This window comes from Triticum dicoccoides, chromosome 7B (assembly GCF_002162155.2).
Source record: "Triticum dicoccoides isolate Atlit2015 ecotype Zavitan chromosome 7B, WEW_v2.0, whole genome shotgun sequence".
In the NCBI taxonomy this organism is placed as follows: domain Eukaryota; kingdom Viridiplantae; phylum Streptophyta; class Magnoliopsida; order Poales; family Poaceae; genus Triticum; species Triticum dicoccoides.
In genome coordinates this window covers 35,583,765-35,605,696 of record NC_041393.1, presented here as the reverse complement: position 1 = coordinate 35,605,696, position 21,932 = coordinate 35,583,765, and the positions used below count along the sequence as shown (strand labels likewise).

The window sequence follows — 21,932 nt, the reverse complement described above, 5'->3', positions numbered from 1 at the left end:
TGACAATACTGGTGCAATTGCCTTGGCAAAGGAATCCAGATTTCACAAGAGGACCAAGCACATCAAGAGACGCTTCAATTCCATTCGGGACCAAGTCCAAGTGGGAGACATAGAGATTTGCAAGATACATACGGATCTGAATGTTGCAGACCCGTTGACTAAGCCTCTCTCACGAGCAAAACATAATCAGCACCAAGACTCCATGGGTGTTAGAATCATTACTATGTAATCTAGATTATTGACTCTAGTGCAAGTGGGAGACTGAAGGAAATATGCCCTAGAAGCAATAATAAAGTTATTATTTATTTCCTCATATCATGATAAATGTTTATTATTCATGCTAGAATTGTATTAACCGGAAACATGATACATGTGTGAATACATAGACAAACATATAGTCACTAGTATGCCTCTACTTGACTAGCTCATTAATCAAAGATGGTTATGTTTCCTAACCATTGACATGTGTGGTCATTTGATTAATGGGATCACATCATTAGGAGAATGAGGTGATTGACATGACCCATCCCGTTAGCTTAGCACTTGATCGTTTAGTATTCTGCTATTGCTTCCTTCATGACTTATACATGTTCCTGTAACTATGAGAATTGTGTAACTCCCGTTTACCGGAGGAACACTTTGGGTACTACCAAACGTCACAACGTAACTGGGTGATTATAAAGGAGTACTACAGGTGTCTCCGAAGGTACATGTTGAGTTAGCATAATTCGAGATTAGGTTTTGTCACTCCGATTGTCGGAGAGGTATCTCTGGGCCCTCTCGGCAATGCTCATCACCTAAGCCTTGCAAGCATGTAACTAATGAGTTAGTTATAAGATGAAGTATTACAGAACGAGTAAAGAGACTTGTCGATAACGAGATTGAACTAGGTATTGGATACCGACGATCGAATCTCGGACAAGTAACATACCGATGACAAAGGGAACAACGTATGTTGTTATGCGGTTTGACCGATAAAGATCTTCGTAGAATATGTAGGAACCAATATGGGCATCCAGGTCCCGCTATTGGTTATTGACCAGAGATGTGTCTCAGTCATGTCTACATCGTTCTCGAACCGTAGGGTCCGCACGCTTAAGGTTTCGATGACAGTTATATTATGAGTTTATGTATTTTGATGTACCCAAGGTTGTTCAGAGTCCCGGATATGATTACGGACATGACGAGGAGTCTCGAAATGGTCGAGACATAAAGATTGATATATTGGACGGATATATTTGGACACCGGAAAGGTTCCGGAGAAGTTTGGAGCCCCGGAAGGTTACCGGAACCCCCCGGGAGGTATATGGGCCTTATTGGGCCCATGTAGGAGGAAGAGAGAAGGAGCAAGGGAAGGGGGCGCGCCCCCCCAAGCCCAATCCGAATTGGGGAGGGGGGCCGGCCCCCCCTTTCCTTTCTCCTTCCCCCTCTTCCTATTACTACTACTAGTACTACTTCCTAATACTAGTACTCTTTCCTTCCCCCTCCAAATAAGATAAGGAAAAGAGAGGGAAACCTACTTGGAGTAGGTTTCCCCCTCCTCATGGCGCGCCCCCCCTAGGGCCGGCCACCTCCTCCCTCCCTCCTTTATATACGGGGGTAGGGGGGCACCCTAGGACACACAAGTTGATCATTGATCGTTCCTTAGCCGTGTGCGGTGCCCCCCTCCACGATATTACACCTCGGTCATATTGTAGTGGTGCTTAGTCGAAGCCCTGCAACAGGAGAACATCAAGATCGTCACCACGCCGTCGTGCTGACGGAACTCCCCCTCGGAGCCTATGCTGGATCGGAGATCGAGGGTGCGTCATCGAGCTGTACGCGTGTCAAGAACTCGGAGGTGCCGGAGTAACGGTACTTGGATCGGTTGAACCGGAGGACGTACGACTACTTCCTCTATGTTGCGTCAACGCTTCCGCTGCGGTCTACGAGGGTACGTAGACAACACTCTCCCCTCGTTGCTATATCATCACCATGATCTTGCGTGTGCGTAGGAAATTTTTTGAAATTACTACGTTCCCCAACAGTTCCATGATCACAAGCATTTTCACCCTACTCCGACGCGGCCATCCGCAACCGTGAATCAAAGTCCCTAAACCATCGATGGTACACCATCCAAGAGGCCATCTCAAAGTATTGTGGCCACTTAAAGCATTTCATCGCATGGTGGCCTAGTGGTGCGCAAATCACCAAGCAAGTTTGTTTGGTCGGATATGTTTAGTTTTGTAGCTGGATATGCATAGTTTTGTTGATCACTAGCCGAATATGCATAGTATTGTAGCCGGATATGCATAGTTTTGTTGGTCACTTGCTTGATATGCATAGTTTTGTTAATCACTAGCCGAATATGCATAGTTTTGTTGGTCACTTACCGAATATGCATAGTTTTGTTCATCACCAGCCAGATATGCATAGTATTGTAGTCGGGTATGCATAGTTGTGTTGATCACTAGTTGTATATGCATAGTATTGTAGCCGGATATGCATAGTTTTGTCGGTCACTTGCCGGATATGCATAGTTTTGTCGGTCACTAGCCAAATATGCATACTTTTGTCGGTCACTTGCCGGATATGCATAGTTTTGTTGACCACTAGCCGGATATGCATAGTTTTGTTGACCACTTGCTGGATATGCGTAATTTTGTTGATCACTTGCCGCATATGCATAGTATTGTAGACGGATATGCATAGTTTTGTTGGTCACTTGCCGGATATGCATAGCTTTGTTGATCACTTGCCGAATATGCATAATTTTGTTGATCACTTGCCGGATATGCACGGTTTTTAGCCGGATATCTATACATAGTTGTTGATAACGTTTTTTTTGTAGTCATCTCGTGCATGTACAGTGTTGAAGAGTTGGAGAAGAAAAACTTTACCATCATGCATTATTGGTTGAAGTTGGATGGGCAACCGGCGTGGAACATATACATAGTCAAGACCGACGCCCAAGCCACCAAGGAAGAAACCGGTGACCCAACCGACCAAACAAAGGAACCGCCAAGAAGGTTAGAAGAGGGTTCTGGAGGGAGGAGGAGAGGAAGAAGCAAGAAGGTGCGGCGACCAAGATGACAGAGAGGTTTGATGACATCTTATTGAAGAAGGAGGAGGCATACATCAAACGCTCTGACATCAAGGAGGAGAAAAAGGTGGAAAGGTTCAAATTCTTGATGGAGGCGACCGAGAAGAAGCTCGTGCTTGAAGAGAAGAGGGCCATGCTCGAAGCGAAGAAGGTGAAGATCGCAGCCAATGTGGAGAACACCAAGATGATGACCTTGAATTTGGATGCTTCGGATGCCGACACAAGAATGATCGTGCAAGCCGTTCGCTACAAGATGTTGCATCGGCAGAAAGATGAGTTGCATGCGCCAACAAGGAGGAGATGGAGGCGCGGAGAACGAGGCAGAGGCTGCCTATGCAGTGATGACATCACCTTGAGCGTGGAAGCTCGGATTGTCGATCCGGCAGGACAGAAAATCTGAATTTTTACACAGAGTGTCGGACTGATATTCTTTTGTGATCGGATATGTAAAAACTAGGCACCGTTATCTCTTTTTGGTTGTGATCGGGCATGTAATCCGACGCTAGTGTGATTGGACGAGCGCTCTGGATCGGGCTTTATTTGAATTGAATTTTAAATTGCCATTTACGGACGAACATATACATGAGTGACCACTTTAGATGGCCGGTTCTTACATCAATGTCCACGTACTGGTCTTGCAGGTCAGCGTCTACTCCCTCCGGTTCTTTTTTTTTTGCATCGACCAAGACTTTTTAAAGATTTCAATACAAAGTACATACAACATGCTCTAAAATACTCCCTCCGTTTCTAAATGATCTCTTTATAGAGATTCCACTATAAACTGCATACAGATGTATATAGATGCATTTTAAGTTTAAATTCATTCATTTTGCTCCGTATGTAGTTCATCTAGTGCAATCTCTACAAAGACTTATACTATTTAGGAACGGAGGGAGTATGTCTATATACATTGATAAGTAGTAGAAAATTACGAACTGAAGTCATCTCAGCTCTCCCCCCACATCTTCTCTCCCCTCACCTCACCGCTTATATGAAGCCTCCTCCTCGCTGACTCGCCATTTATTTTCTCGCGTAAAACGAAAAACTGAGTAGGAGTAACAGAAATCCAGCGAGAGTTCGGTTTTCCGTTCCGTTTCCTTTCCGAAAAGAGAAAGAGCGCCCCTCGCCTCCGGCGACCACCATGGTGGACTCTCCCCGTAGTTCCGCCGACGGCAGCGGACGGGGAAAGGGCGGCGGGAAGCGCGCGTCGTCGTCGAGGCCGCCGCAGCCCCCGTCCTCCGCCTCTCCCAGCAAGCGCCCCAAGGTGACCCTGGCCGGGCTGGCCCCTCCAATCCAGCAGCGCGAGAATTCGGTGTCAGTTTGGACCTTGGACGCCTCGGGTTGACCCGACCTCGCTTCGCAGGCGGACGCGACGAGGAAGGGGAAAGAGAAGGCGGAGGCGGACAAACCCCAGGAGAAGGCGCCCGTCGCCGCGGCGGCGGCGGCGGAGCAGGCGACGACGAGCTCGAGGCATGCTGTGGAGGAGGAGGCGTGCAAGGCGCTCGCGTCATTGGCCGCGCGGAACCAGGGGTCGCAAGCGAGGCAGCCGCCGAACCAGGGGCCGTGGGCGAGGCTGCTGTCACAGTTCTCGGAGGTGCGTGAATTGGGGTTGCTGACTCATTGGTTCTCCATTCTCTTGATCAAGATTATCGTCATGACTCCATTTTAGAGCTCGTTGCGGGCGAATGCTCTGTTTCTTGGTGATTCTTGGCGTTCATTTTAGAGCTCGCTTGCGTTCATTCTTGATGCTGTCTGGCTGCAGATATCTAATCTAGCATCTGCTGGTCTTCAAGAATCAAGATTTCCCCCCTTGTTTTAGACCAAGTTACAAGATTTCCCCTGGTCTTGATGATTGCAGTTCAGTTTTCTAGGCATTGGTTTGTTCTTTGTCTTCCTGTGCGTCATGTAAAAAATTTCTTGCGGGTGTTAAAAGTTGTTGGTGTCTGAATTTGTTGGGGAATATCAACGACCATCATGCCTGATTCAGAATTTACCAACCACTCACAGAAAGGTCAAGTGTTAGTCAACTCGTGGTGAAATGAAAATTTCCTTAGCTTGAAGACTGCAACTTAGAGTTGCATTGCAGGCCGTTTTGTCTAGTCCTGCAAATTTTGTTCTCAACACCTCGGTGAGAATTTCAGCATCTCAAACGTGAAATGCATTACAGAAATGTGAATTTCAGCGTCTCAAATGTGAAATACATTACAGAAATGTGAAATGCATTGGTTTGTTCTTAAATGTGAAGTGCATTCCTTCTTTATTATCATCTGTGCGTGTTCGCGAATCACCTTAATCACTACCTGATAGATACCAACGATCACTATCTGATTGCAGGTTCCTCATCTCACCATCAGTGACCGTCCATGTGGTATCACTTTCAATAGCGCGACTCTATGCATGTTGCGGCACCTTGAGGTACATACTGTTAACCTTGCTATCGTTCCTTGCTTTGTTGACTATTCGACTTTTTTTGTGCTGCTTTGCTTTGTTCTTCCAGGAATCGGGCCAGTGTCTATTAGAAGTCACAGGAGAACCGGGGTGGGTTCATGTAAATCGTAGGAACTTCATCAAGGGCACCACAACTCCCCTTGCCGATGGGGATGAAGTTATCTCCGACAATGATAAGTAAAAGCTGCCAGATTTGTTAGTTTGACTATTCTCTGAAATCAAGGGGAGTTAGCCTTAACCTGCTGCCAGATTTTCCGGTATCCTTTAAATGGCAATGAAGCGCCGATCTCTGTATCAGCTGGAGAGAATTACCAGAGCGTATCTCAAACTTTTAAGGATGGATTGAAACGAGGAATTCTTTGTCCAGATGCTATTCAAGTTACTCTTGAGAATTTTCCCTACTATCTTAGGTAATTAATATGCTACTTGTGTTTAGCTCATTTGTTTCAACAGCTATCCGTTACTTAAACACTTTTCTCTGCATGCTATGCCATGTGAATGAAACATTTTGCACTATTCTGTTTATTTGCATCCCACAAAGCTGAGGGCAAAGCAAAGTATCCCTTTTCTGTATACTTTTGGTGCTCAAGTTGTTTAGCTTATATATATTTAGGCAAAGAAAATTGTTTACAAAAATGTTTGTTTGAATCACCTTTTCTTTCATTATTCATTAAACCATCTTTCCTTTTTTTTGATGCAGTGAGAATACAAAGAGCAAACTCTTGACAACTGCATCCATACACATGGAACACAGGGGGAAAAGGTTCATCAGAAGTTTATGGGGAATTTTGTCTCTAAACCAGCGAATTCTGTTATCTAGTTCATCTGGTATTTTTCAGCATTTCTCTTCTCCGTTTTTGATATTTACTAAGGCCACAGGACCAGGAGGTGGCAATTTTCTAATGCTTGCTTGTCCAGGGAGTAGTTAACTATATTTGCACAAATATGCTTTTCTAGGGACCGAAATTTATCAGGAAACAATTGTAAAGGCCCTTGCAAAGAAGTTTGGTGCCAGACTTCTCATTGTTGATTCTCTTCTGCTTCCTGCTGTAAGTTATCCATGAGTTTCCATTTCAATAGCAATCCAAACATAGTAACTAAGCAACTTGTACTCTGTGAATGCCGAAGCAATTTATGCATTATCTGAGAAATAAAATTATGTTCAGGCCAGATGTACCAAGGTTCCAGAACCGCTCAATGGTGTAACTTTTGGAAAAGGTTTTGGTACCCTTTTTTTATATTGTTTATCAGCTTAAATGTTACCATAACCTTTATTGAAGCCTTTATATATATTCTTTGTTGTGCAGGGAGTAGGGTAAAGTATATTGGCCCAATTATAAAACCTCCCTTTCACACATTTATCCACAGGTTTCTGTTTCACTTTGACATAATATTTGTGCATCCTGGATCTCCTTTGCTCTTTGTGCTTTTTGGTCATATTTGTTACATGAGTATGTTAGCCCTGCTCATCGCATGATTATGTTAGCAAGATAATTTCCTTTGGAATTTTACATTGTAAATTTGGCTTATTCGCAGAGGACCAAGTAATGGTTATCGGGGCAGAGTGATGCTTGCCTTCGAAAACAATGTCAGTAGTTTCCGTAAAGTTGGAGTTAGATTTGACAAGCCAATTCCGGGTGGTAATGATCTTGGGGGTTTGTGCGACAAAGATCATGGCTTCTTTTGCCCTTGTTAGTCTGAACTTGCTGTGCAATGGTCATTTTGGTTGCCTACTGATGCTCTTCTGATCTGATATGTGATTAACTGTTTGACATTTCTCTAGTTAATGAACTTCTCCCAAGCTCTTCTAGTGATAAACAAGTTGGTATAGACGAGTTAAATCAGGTACCTACTGTTTTGGGTGATCATATTTATGTGAAATTTAACCTTCTATAGCCTGCAACAACATTGTTTCCATTGCCTTTCAGGTCATTTCGGAAGAAAGCAAAAGTAGCACTTTGATTGTGTTCGTTAAGGATTTAGAGAGAACGCTGACCAGAAGTCCAGAATCACATGAATCACTAGGGAAGGAACTTCCACCTGGTGTTCTAATAATTGCTTCTTACACTTTGGCAACCAGCCAGATAGATAAGGTATACTACACAGTCCCCTTTAGGAAGTAAATTGAAATTTAGCACAAGGATTAAGATGCCGTGATATCGGGTGTTTTTTAGGTAGGGAAGATTGATTAGATAGGTTGACACATTTATAGATAAGGTATAGTACTACACAGCAGTCCATTACATTTGGTGTTCTGCTAAAGCACAAGGTTTTTTAGGTAGAATAGGAAAGATTGCTTAGATAGGTTGGCACACCTATATTTTAAAAACGATCGGAACAGGGGTGAGTGAAACGTAGGATAGCCGAGATCACTAGGCTAGCTCAACTCTCAAGGACAAACACCTAAGACAAATCTTTTTGTCACATGAGACTAAACCTAAGACAACTCTTTTTAATATTTCACTAGCTAATATGTGGTTTGAGTAACATTTTGGCACATGAGACTAAACCTAAGACAACTCTTGCCGCCGGAGGATTCTGAATTCACTAGTTAACATGCAGCAAATATTCATTCCCCTCGGCTCCTCTCTTCTTGTCAGCTTTGTATCGTTCTGTTGAATATATGTAACACTGTTTTTTTGTACTTATTTTTTATCTTCGAGATTGCTGACGCTGGTCTATTTTATAGTCACCTCCAAAAGGATTATCTTTTCCGGCGCTTGGTAATGATGCCCAGGCCCTTATTAACTCTTTATTGGTAAAAATTAATACTTATTTATATTAGAGTTCGTAGGCATGGTGTAGAATGTTTGAGAGCTACTCTAACGAATGCTATGAAAAATGCAGGGCTCTTCTGGAAGTAAATTGCAAGAAAGAAACAATGATTACTCAATAAAGCATCTAACTAAGCTTTTCCCTAACAGAATTTACATTGAACCTCCGAAGGTAATGTCACGGTTTTATCTGGTTTCCCATATAAACTGGCTCCATTTCTTTGAATAGAGATCAACATACAGGCGGGATTCCTCCGCCCTGGTGACATATTCAAAAAACTTCTGTTAACCATTAGCTTGCAGATGGTACTTTGTCTAATCTATAGATTCGTGTTTTTTCTTAGGACAAAGCACAGCTATCATATTTGAACAAACAAATAAGACTTGATGCTGAAAGCCTTAGAGCTAAAGCCAATGTTCTTAGTATTCGCAAGGTAAGCTGCAACAAGGAGTCTCTGCAGAAGGTGACAGGAATTTTTGTGCGACCCTGGAAGTACATATGTAGCAGTGTTTGATCGAGGAAACTTAATTGCATGGTTTCATTTCTAACTTGCTATATGATTGAAATGTGAATTTATATATATGTATAGCGCTTCTTGCACAAAAGCAATTCTGAAAAGAATTTTATGGTGCTCTACTTGACTATATATTGCTTTTAATGATTTACATGTTTTATGCCCTTCAAGTAGTATTCCCTTGCAATCAATCAATATAAGAAAGCACCTATAGAGGTGGAACAGCAATTGCTAGAATGGTAGCATTTGGTACCTTCAATTATTAATGAACTTCGGTAGTGATACTTTGGATAATTATTATATGATTCTTACATTGTTTTATAATGCAGTTTCTGACCCAATGTGAAATTGAATGCCACGATGTTGAAGAATTACCAATTACGGAGCGACTACTGACTCATGATGGTAAGTTCTATAGACATGTTGGTCAGTCATGGACCAACTGTTAGTATTTTATTCAGTTCTATAGACATGTTTACTGAAAACTTATGATTTTCCGATTTTCAGATGTGGATAAGGTTGTTGGTTATGGGATTTCTTATCACCTTGAGCACGATAAACCCAATATGGATGCCAAACCTGTACTTCCAACAGAAAGGTAAATAGAGTATGCTAATGTCCTACGAGTATTACATATCAAAATAAACTTGAATTAGGTGTTTTTGTGGAATACCAAGTTAGCTTTGTGCTTACAGTCTGAAGCACGGACTCGAACGTATACAGAGCGAGAGCATGGCCAGTAGTAGCTCAACGAAAGCACTGAAGGTGTCTTCCGCCCCTATATCTAGCGAGCTATTTAAAAGTCTAAGATGCTTAAATTCATCTAGGTTTTTATTTTATTTTATTTTCAGGACGTGGTCACAGAGAATGAGTTTGAGAAAAGCCTTCTGTCGAATGTTATTGCACCCCATGAAATTGGAGTAACCTTTGACGATATCGGAGCCCTGGAGTGTGTAAAAGACACGTTAAAGGAATTGATTATAACTCCTCTAAAAAGACCTGAATTGTTCAGCAAGGGGCAGCTATTAAAGGTACTCGATCATGTACATTCAGCTAAGGGCAGCTCTCTTAGTGGATAGGCCGTACAACAATTTTAAAATTATAAATCCGGTTGCCTTCCAACATGATTAATATCTATGGTTACTTTATTGGCCAAAACAAGATATGCAGAATTTTAATTATTTGCTCACCAATATAACTGCGGTAACTAGCAGTTAGCTAGGATGCTTGATGTAAAGACTCAGGGTTCTGTTGCTGTGGCATTGTTTTTTAAATAATCAGAACTGTGCTTGCCATTTTTTATATTGGGAAATGGGGAGATAAAAGAAGTATATGTACAGCTAGCTGGATATTGTTTTACATGAAAAATAAATTTGTGAAGGTTAATGAGTCACTGCATTGAATCCCTTTCATGTTGGCAGCCTGCGAAGGGAATATTGCTCTTTGGACCTCCCGGCACCGGTAAAACAATGCTTGCAAAAGCAGTAGCCACAGAATCAGGTGCAAGCTTTATGAATGTATCCATGTCAAGCATCGCGTCAAAGGTATGTTAGTTGAATCAAAATAACAAATTGGCTGCCCCTGCTCTTGTGTGCGCTTTCCAGCCTGTTAAAGCTGGTATATTTTTCTTTCGTCTTGTTTTCAGTGGTTTGGGGAAGGAGAGAAATATGTAAAGGCCATTTTCTCTTTGGCAAGTAAACTATCTCCTGCCGTAATATTCCTTGATGAGGTGAGCAATCAAGTCTATAATAATCATTTTCTTTTATGCATGGTTTATTAATTATGCTCACATCCTCTTCTGTATTTCTTTCTTTCACAGGTTGACAGCATGCTAGGAAAGAGACAAAATCGAGAAGAGCCAGAAACCACGCGAAGGATGAAAAATGAATTTATGGTGAATTGGGAGGGGTTGCTTACTAAAGATGACGAACGTGTAGTGGTTCTTGCAGCCACCAACAGGCCCTATGATCTTGATGAGGCAGTCATTAGAAGGTTACCTCGCAGGTAGCATCTATCTCCCTGTACTACTTGACAATTCTTGGTCTCCTCATTAGCTCTTATTAGGCGCTGATCTGACCGGTGTTGGCAGATTAATGGTGAACCTTCCTAATGCGCCGAATAGAGAGAGGATTTTGAAGCTGATACTGTCCAAAGAAGTGTTGGCAGAAGATGTGAATCTTGAGTCAGTTGCCAGTATGACTGATGGATATTCAGGAAGTGACTTGAAGGTATGTTGATGTTGGTGTTGGTGTTGGTGTGACTCTCTTATGCTCTTGAGCAATGACATGGTACTGCCGAAGCCGAATTCTCATTGACCTTCCCCTTAATTTCCCCCAGAATCTCTGTGTGACAGCAGCAGGGCGGCCCATTCGCGATCTCCTAGAGAGAGAACAAAAGGTGTGAATAGAGATCAACATACAGGGAACACACACACACACACACGCACGCACACACGCACCGGTGTGGCTGAATTCATACTGTTTTTGTTTTTGTACAGGAGAAGAGTCTGGCGATAACGGAAGGTAGGCCTGATCCTGCGCTGCTTACAGCTGACGACATCCGGCCTCTTAGAATGGACGATTTCAAATCGGCCCATGATCAGGTGAGAATCAAAGCACTTTACTTGAAAACTTGCTGGCAATAGGTATGTTTGTTACTGCTTGCTTATTGACCATGTGATAACCACGTTGCATGATTTGCTGCATAGGTGTGCGCTAGCGTGCCACTTGACTCCGAAAACATGAGGGAACTTATTCAGTGGCACGACCAGTATGGCGACGGCGGATCAAGGCGGAAGAGCAAAGAACAGGCCAGCAGCTACTACATGTAGTAGCTGTATGTAGGTAGACATATGTAGAGTAGCTATACCAATACTATACTGCCCTGGAGAGAACAGTCGGGTTTTTCGCTGCTTCCTTGAGGAATGAGGGGCGGCTGCCTCCGACACTCCCACCTAGCTAGGTATCTAGGTTGATGATTTGGACCCAGATTGACAGCTTCTTACGGCGATCTGGATCTGTTCCTTTAGCTATGGATAGGCCTTGTCAAATTGAAAGAAAAAGAAAAGGGATGCCTTGCTTGCACAGCCTCAAGTTGTACCTAGTTTTGTTCTGTGGCCCGGCAAAATTTTGAGTTGTATATGTAGTCCTTTTGTGGTCCGGCAAATTTTGCTCTGTAGTGTCGGGCGATCAGTTCATTCTTGTATTCATTGTGCATGTTAATTCATTCAGCAAAGATTTTGGAGAAACAAATTCATTTCAAGTACAAAATTGGAAAGCATATATCGCACTCTTTGTATTCCTGTTCTCATGTAAATAGAATTTGAAAAGCCTGGAGCTGCATTGCCAAGGTAACATCTGAGCAATTATTTTGAGAATCCTGGAGCTGCATTGTACTGGTTAAGACACTTGTGCAATTATACCTTGAGTAGCTTCTACTATATGTAAGAGAGAAAAGTGTTGCAATTATTTCAGCTTTCGATTACACATCTACAGAATCAATCAGTAAAGAGAGTTAAGGAAACTCACTGAGAAGATGAGCCTAGTTATATATATTTGCGCTAGGTAAATTATATTTGTGTTGCCACTAGCTCGGTGAGACAAACGTGATAGCGGCCTATAAAATGGCATTGGGTCATTTTTGCAGAAACAAATTTATAGTAACCTAAAAGCATTTTTTTTGTATAATACAGAACAAACATAAACAATTCAAACTTCACCGAGTCATGGGGCATAACTATAATGGACAATGTTTTAAATTTGAAATAAAAGACGTATACATGTTCGGGCCGTAATCGGTGGTAATCCAATTCAGTTGGTTTCTGTGTGAACCAATCTTTACTATATACTTGCAATAACATCACCACTGATGCCACCAACTAGTAAAACTAGTCGTCAGCCCGTGCAACTGCACTGGCTAGTTATTTAACATACAAAGATTATAACCCCTTGATAACATATTCACCATTATTTTAGCAAGTTAGTAGTATGCGCCGAGCTTGCTCAACAAACTTTTTATTTCATTTGTTATATTATATGATGTGATACTTGAACTATATAAAAAAAGCATAAAGGCCAACCAAGTAAGCACACATGTAAATTTGAACTAAAATCAATATTTTAAAAAATGAGTATTTAAAAATAGTAATAATAAATGTTAAAGAGTTGCAACATTCTGGACATCTCTCTGGGCCTGTCTTCACGTATGTAAGCACCAAAGGGATCAAATAATTTTAGGGCCTCTGTGGAACGTTTGGTTTCATAGACATTTTTAAGGATTCTGGTCTTTAGGATCCCCCTCTAGTTCCCTCCATATTTCTCTCACTGTTCTGTTAAATTATGTGCTCATTTCCTATGACCCATCCAAAGGTTTCACCTTCCCTATAAAATCTGAAGGTTTCACCTAAAAAATTGTTCTGTTAAGATATATTGTTGGAATCAATAGTGCATGACATTCCCTTTTTCTTGCGGGTAATAGTGCATGACATTCCAATCATATGTTGTTCTTATTCCTACATGATATTATCATGTCTTGAAATTTGGCGTTCTCACACGTGATTATTTGCCATGGGGTATTCAGTTAATATATGTGAGTCATGGGAATTCACAAATGAGAGAGCAATTCAAAAAATCAAAGAGATCAAATAAAAATCAGGCAACATCACAGCTTCATCAATTCGGATGTCACCCGGTACATAACGTTAGATATGTTGGCATCAATTCGGATGTATTATAAACTTCATCTAAGTTGAACTTTCACATAAACAAATGTTGTATGGTGGTGCACATGTTAATTTGTGCTCTCTAGATCAAATGAGAGAGCTTCGATGCATATTGTTTCGACATAGTGAGGTATGTACAGACATGGTAAATTATATTGCCTTGGGAATAGGCTATTTTGTTGCAGGAAACAACTATGGGAAGCAACATAATATACAGTACATGAGTGATAAGGTATGTTGGCTGAACTAACATATAATCAATAGGTAGTCTATTAATTTAATGAGATGTTCGTTAAAAGTGGTAAAACCCAATATTTTTCATCACTGACAGATTCTAGAACAAAATGTGCAATGTATGAGATATGGTAAGCAGGCGGAAAATGTGCCCATACTGCAGAAGAGTTAACAAAAATGAATCACAAACTGCATATATCTACAACATAGAGAACTGTAATGAGTATGAAAAACTTTCGGCATGATCACTATGGTTGTTACATAGTGTGTGGCCACCGTATAAAAAAATAAAGCATATAGTAAAGATCAGCGGCTTCGATGGGTTACCCTACGCCATGTCAAGAAGTGTGACGGCCTAGGGCCACATAAGGGTTGCTAGGGCCTAGCACACACACAAAGACACATGTATCCACTAATACTAAGAAGACTAGGCTTGTAAGGGTTCCTTTTTTCTGGGTTTTTCAGAATTTTTTTTACCGTGTTTCTTTGAGCGACGCGTGTGCAGCCCTTGTTTACCTTCGCATTTGCAGCCCATCGTACAGGAGAGTTCCTTTGTTTTTTTTTATATATTTGTTTGACTGGCCGGTTTGCATGGTAAAGCCGACGTGCCTATTAGATTTCCTGGATTTCATTCCTTCTACGCGTCTCCGTATGGGCATGCATGTCTGCACCATGCACCTCGCCACGTTTGCCTCCACCGCTTTGACCGGTCTATCTCTGTCTCTCCCGAAAATTCTGGCTTAATCCCGTGTCATGGCTCTGCCAACCTATGTGCGTATAAAAAGCCCCCTGTAGCGTGGGTCTCTCTGGTCACCGCTGCGCCCAGACCGCTCCTCACCAATATGCACATCTCTCCTCCCCATGCTGCCCTCCAGCCTTCACCCCAGATCCCATGGCGCGCTATGTCGCTGCTCCGGCTGGCCGGCCGAGAGGTGCGCACAGGCTACAACATGAATCGGGAGAGCCATGTACCATCGCCTCACATGGATCTTCCTCGGCTCCGGCTCCCTGCCTCCCATGGATCTTCCTCGGCTCCGGCTCCAAGGTGCGGATAAACAGCGGTGGCCTTCGCGTGGTCCAAGGTGGCACACCTGCAGCTGGCGACGGATAGCTCGCCGCCCTGCTGCCAAGGTTGGAAAAAGTGGTAGGCGTAAGCGAGGCGGTTGGCCTTCGCCTAGTGCCTAGGCAATGCCTAAGCGCCCTAGGCGCGGCCTAGATGGTAATATAGTTTTTACTCGTAGTGTACTTGTGATTATTATATGGGTGTTGATATTAGTTTAGGGCATATAAATAAGTTAATTACCATCTACTACCATTGGAATATAACCCATTTGACATTTCAGTGCAGTATGTGGCATGATTTCTTGCTTGGGTAGGCAATTCCTTGCTTGCCCTGCCCAGACCTCCATTTTTGCCCTAGGCGAGGCGTTTGGCCATTGCCTAGCGCCTAGGCGTGCCTAAGCGCCTCCTAGGCACTGCCTTTTCCAACAGAGCCTGCTGCTCTCCATCCTAATCGGCTCCCCTTGGCCTTCCCCAGCTTCGGCCCCGACTATCCCTCCGCTGCAGCGCTCTTGCGAAGGTACGCATCACATCTGCCTTTCCTCTCCTCTGATCTGTGTGGTTTCTTTGTACAGGTAGGTGAGTTATTAGTACTAGAATATCAGATCTAAAGTTGGTGCATATGGTACAGATTCTTAATCTGAGAAGAATGTTCAGGTATTGCGTGCAGGTCTGTGGTGAGGACACAAATTTGGGCGTCTAGCTCCTTGCATGAATGTGCAAGGAATTCAGAACCTGCATCTTTTCTTCAGTATAACATGGTATATTTATTCTTGATCCCTCCTTGATGTTGTGTTGCATTTTTCTCAATGGAAGTAATTTTGGTTTAATTTCACATGATGTTAAAAAAATAAACAAATGATATGCTGAATAGCTGACATACAAAGGAAATGCTACAGCTTGATGATTATTGCAGTACTACATTATTTTCAGGTATGTATTTTTCCTTTTGTGATAGTTCTCTCTCCTATGAAAGTAAAATGAATCATTTTTTATTTTTTGAACAAGGTTGCTCTCTCCTATATAGAAGTAAAATGACTCATTCTTAATTCTTTGAACAAGGTTGCCGAAAGTAGGGCGCTCAGCCATTGAGGCACTATCATTTTTTTAAGAAGCTTAGCAAAATCTGCTCTTATACTATAGAAATCTAATGTAGGTTTGTTAGCCTTATAGGGTACTAATATGTTGAACACATGATATTAAATATACAGTACATTGCACTGTGAAGTGAGCATGTATATACTATCCACGCAGGATTCTGTATGTCACACTTGACTTCATCATCCTTTGTTTTCAGATATATTCTTTAGGCATACACTGATGTGGTAGCTTGGTCATATTCTGTAGCTAATTTAGTCACCACAATACTCAAGATTTTTTCCCGGCTTTCAATATAAATAACTTCCACTTGCCATTTTCACATTTAAGCACTACATTCCATTTATTTATGGCCTACAACTTATTATTTATGGATAGGCACAACTGAAGTCTTGAGTTTTTGAGTATCATAGAAGAACCACATTCCTTTTTGAAGCGATAGAACAAATTGATCAACATTTGACCTTTTCAGCTATTATAGGAACACTAAGATGCACAAAATCAACCTGTGTTAGGGCCAATGGTCCTTTCCAAATGTGAAATCTTGCATGTGTTATTTATCAATTCCAAAAGGTGATGGTTGTGTTATTACATTAGAAAAGAGGTACTTGTACAATTTTGCTATTGATTTTGGCTAAGGGTTTTTCGGTTCTCATCTCTATATGGATATGTTTTTTTCAGGTTAGTGGTTTAGGAGTTCCTGCCAAGACTAGCTTTTGGAATTTATCCTCGCTTCACCAGTTGGGCTTAACAAGGACATAATTAATTCTTTATTGGTAATTAGAAAAAAATATCTGGTTGGAGAAAACTTCCCTTTTGGTTAATTGTTGGAATTTATCCTCGCTTCACCAGTTGGGCTTAACAAGGACATAATTAATTCTTTATTGGTAATTAGAAAAAAATATCTGGTTGGAGAAAACTTCTCTTTTTGGTTAATTGTTTGTTTCTGAATTTTAGTAACCTTTTTTACATTTTCTTTTTTCAGGTTAGTAGTACGGGACTTCCTGTCATGCTAGCTTCATTAGTTGGGATTTCTGTATAAAACTAAGATAATTTATTTTGGTGCTTGCGATGAGTATTAGTCAGAGGGGTGATGGACACATACTTCACCCAGTATATCTGTTCATTTATGTTGTTAATTAACTAATTAGACAAAAAGCCTCTATTTGTATGGTGTTTGTGATGATGCTATCAATTCACCAAACAGTAAATACCGGGTTGTGCTTTTCAAATCTAGAAAATTAATTTTCTCTATTGCTTCTTTTCCAAACATAACTATTAGATCTACTGTGCCATGAGTCTTACTATCAAAATATTATATAAGCTGCGCCGGATGATTATAGGTAACTTATATCAAGAACTTTGTTTTAGCAGCACAATTCGGATAAAGTTGCAGTTTTGTACCAACGAAAAAGCTATGACATACTAGATCAAAGATAGAAGCCAGGCTAAACATTGTGATCCTACAGATCTGCCAGGTGCTTCCTCATGAAATAGATAGTAGCGTCGCTGATGAAAAAAGTAGATCGGCTAATCTAGGTAGCATCGGAAGTTGTCTCCATCGGAAAGAACACTGCCTAATGCCATCTTCCAGGAAAGCTGGACATGCAAAAAATGACAAGAAAGTAGTGTTGGACATTTCTCTCTGTAGCAACGAATAAATTCATTTTATTATTGTATAGCCATGGTGGTAATCTTTTTCGGATAATAACAAGAAACAATTCACTCAAATATTCTCACCAGAGATAATATTGCGGTCTATCAGAAAAAAAAAGTTAGCTATTTAATTAAACAAAAAACTCTTGTCACTCATAGCAACAGATGCTAAACAGTCAGACTACCTGACAGAAAAGCATATATAGAGCAGTTAAATTTCTTCAATCCAAAAATAGATGATGTAGTGGTAGATGTTAATCGTACAACACGAGGATGATGTAGTGGCAGGGAAGCACTATCTAGGACCGTTTAGACACTAGCTAGAAGAGTGTCCTGTCTACCAAGGTATAGAAAGACTAATAGTTTCATTTCTCATCTTGACAGTCAGCTACAAGAGTGTTTTGTCTCACTTCTCATTTTAGCATAATGAACTATGATTTTGCCCACCAAATTTCATACACAAACACATACAGTGTTAATAGCTGACCAAAATATGATTTCATTTCTCTGTCATGATGTGCGGTACATTTTGCTGCCACCTGGTGGTGATAGTCAATCCCCCCTTAGTATTATCTTATGTTAAACCTTATTTTCACCATATTTTCTTATGTAGAGCCAAAGAAGGAACAAATAATCAACATAACCAAAAGAAACAAATTTAGGATTTGAAGGATGGGAGGGCCAACACTCTATTAATATTATGAATGATCTAAATTGATCGTTTTCTTTAAATTAAAAAAACTACCAACAATGCCAGATCACTCTGAATATAAGAATTTCCTATTAAGAAACGAGTCAAGTGCCCAAGTCCACTTATCTGCTTACTAAGCGTCCACCCAGGAACTGAGTATTCTAGAAAAAACAATAACTCGACAGGGATTCAGGAAAGCTCAACACATGCAGACGAAGCCAAGGAAACGCACGGCCACCAGAACAGCAAAGGAACCGAAGCTGAGGCACCCAAAGCGCCGGAATTTGCCATCTTCGCCGGCCAGCCCAAACACGGACAGAAATTCAGGAGCAAGGCCGGTCTGCTCACCCCATGCGCAACTCCACCTATATTGGCCCGCAGCACCATGAGAACATGAGTGAGATGCCGAGAATCGTATGTGTCAGAGGAGGCGAGGCGGGAGATGTATTCAATCAATTGTACTAGATCAACATCGATGGACAAATCATAGCTACAGAACATCACACTCTAAATTCTGTCCCAAGAAAGAAATCGACAAAACTGGAACAAATTCAGGCATCCGAGTTGAGCAACTATTGAACCGAATCGACAAGGATTTTATACCTTGAAGGCGTAGGCTTCAGCCTCGGAAAGAGCCCTCTTCAGCTCGCCGCTCCGGTACCTCTCTGCAAGCGCAACCATAACAGCAGCGCATAAGCTCGATTCGATCCGCTCTTCCACCATCGGCGGGACCCTTTGTGGTTTTTCTCACCTCGGAGGCGACATGAGAGGGAGAGGACGCCTGGATACCGGCGGTGCTCGCGAGCGTGGCTGCCACGTCCGCGACGACGGCGGTGGCGCCACAATCGCACAGGAACTCCATCTCCTCCTCCGACGACGACGACAGTGTTCCCGCTTCCAGGTGAGGGGGTTGTCGCTGTCGGGAGGAGCTCGCATAGGCAGGCCGGAGGTGGCCAGCGGTCGGCGGAAGGTGGTGGTAGTCTTTCGCGGTGTGATGCTTAGATTAGCGCGACCAGGCATGAGGCAACACAACAGCGAGAGCAGAGGAGGTAGTGCGCAGCAGGGGGTGGACAGATGGTGCGCAGAAGGGGGTCGGTGGGTGGACAGGTGGTGTTGGGGACTTGCTGCTCCTAATTTATTTATTTTCTCTTTGTTTTTGTTTTGTTTTCCTAGATAGTAGTAGAACTGAAGGTAAAACACAATTGGTGCTGAAATTATTTGTGTAGCTGTGACATTCTATATATTCAGAAATGCAATCTCAAGGCTGAGATTATAATGCTACTACCGATATAGGCTAGCAGAGTATGGTGTTATGAAGATGCACCTTTGTCAACAAATATGTAGTTGCATTTATGGAGATCTTGGCATGACAGCACCAATGTCCAAAATACGTTACTAACAAGATGGATAAATGCAAGAAATTCTCTAGATACTAATAGAAGTGTTTAACTATTCGGATAGAATATGTTGTACATGTACTTTATTCTGAGTTAATCATTCAGTTGTGGTTTTTTTTTTTTGCATATTGTTGACAGTATATTCTATGTTGGCTGGAAAATGCAAGGTCGTGTGAATGATAACAGCGGGTGCAATTCTACCAACTCCAATATTTTTTTCCATTCAGCATCATGTTCAGATTTAGTTTTCTGGAACATCTATGCCAAGTTAGTGTGCTTAAAGTTTTGCTGACTTCCAACTCATGTGTTAGTTCAGTGATCACGGGGGAGCAACATAAGTTGGGTAGTGCATAATTATTCTCTTCGCCACTACAAAGATACACACATGTTGAACATACAACAAAATCTCAAAAACTTCAGAAAAACAACAAACCTCAAGCAAATCAACAGGGCCTTGTATGAACTACTTTGCCATTAATTAAATTTTTGAGACGACTTACCAAATATTAAATAAAAAACTAAATAGCTTATCACTCCTTGTGGCGCTGCGTGCCGCCGCACACTACCCGCTAGTTACTCTCCAATAGCCGGTAGCTTAGACCACGAGTAACAACCTCCTGGCTATGCCACACGATTCGGCCGACACCATCCTTCCTAGTTGAGTACTCGGTCCACATCTCAGCCTAAACTAACAGCTATATGCAGCTTGGTCATGCAACGGCACACACACGTACCGCAACCTCGCGTCTATGAAACTCAATTACATGCAAGAACTGACACGACAAAATAAACATGGTGAACCCCTATACAACAAGGTTAACTCTTAACATCCCCCACCCCATGCACAACACCACAGTATATTTCTTCAAGTATTCAACGACAACGATTGCGGCTCCAGGACGTTGGTCTTTAGGGGCACGCGCATGAAGGCTTCCCGACCGTCATCGACAAGGTCAAGCCGGCTCCAGTAAGGGAGCAGCGACAGCGGCGCGTCGGTGGCTTGTTCTGGCGGCGGCAATGGTCGTTCGGTGGTTCATGAACCTTGATGTAATTTTTATTATGTCTGAGGTGATCTTTACTTCCAGTGAATCTTTATAACAGATATGATCCTTTTCGCAAAAAAAGGAAATTTAATTGCCATGATTACGCCTCCTGACTCAACCATTGTGGAACAGGTTCATCTATGGGACCAAAAACTGATGCTAGTTTGTACCATGATCAGAACACGAAATGTAGATTCAAATCTTGCAAAGATAAGCATATTAGGATGAGTGAGCCACATAACCTCGATTATATCGTAAATTTCCTTGGATCAGTTCCACCATGGATGGGAGATTGAAATTGAGAGGGCGGAAGAGCAGTAGACACGGCAGAAGAGCGGCAGTAAGGAACAACATACAGATGCATGGGGATGGGGTGATGGAGCGACGAAGGCCGGATGAGTTCAGGAGGAGGGGCGCGCGTGGGAAATTTGGTGAGCACGCTGTAAGGTATCCATCCAACGGTTACACATAGCTAATGGATGTTCTTCCTCAACCTGATTCCCTGACAAAAAAAGGATGAAACCGAAACCTAGCTACCTGGTCCCGACCCAGGGGCGACGACCAAACCATGAACGATTTATGAATAGAACGTGAGAAATAGAAATCACATCCAAGTATTTGAGAGAAACGATGCGCTGGGCGTGCCGCCAGAGGGTGCCTTGCCACATGCCACAACACAATTGTGTAGAGTGACATATTTGAGTACGGGTGAGATATAATGCAAGGTTTTGTCTCTATGACTCCTGCGAACACGATTCCGTGCTTTGTCAGATCTTATCTACGCACCTGAGATCAGATGGTTATTTTCATCAGCTTTCCCAGGATTAGCGTGGAGCTCCGTTGATGCCTCCAGTTAGTAAATACAGTACTCACATAATAGTTTGGCTTCCTCTAAACTGTAATTGGGCCAAACCCATCATAAATTTTTAATTACAGTATGATATAACTATAATTTTCAGAATTTAAGACTCAAACTCAGCATATGATAGAGTAGTATGTGTTTGTACTGCCAAATTACGACATCCAAATTTAATAGATATATTTTTTGTTTTGTTTTATCATGTAAAGATGCAAACATATATGTTGGTATCAAAAGTGCGTACAAGGTATGTGATATACCGAGCTTTGTTTGCTGGAAAAGGAATACAACATGGAATTCAAGATAGACAATGGAACCAACAATTTGTTTTTTTACAAACTCCTACCCCCTCCCCC

The 21,932-nt window shown here is 42.0% G+C and overlaps 1 pseudogene; it reads left to right on the top strand.

The window, feature by feature from the left end:
* Nucleotides 1–4,129: 4,129 nt before the first annotated feature.
* Nucleotides 4,130–12,100, top strand: LOC119340399 (annotated as a pseudogene).
* The last annotated feature ends 9,832 nt before the right edge of the window (nucleotides 12,101–21,932 follow it).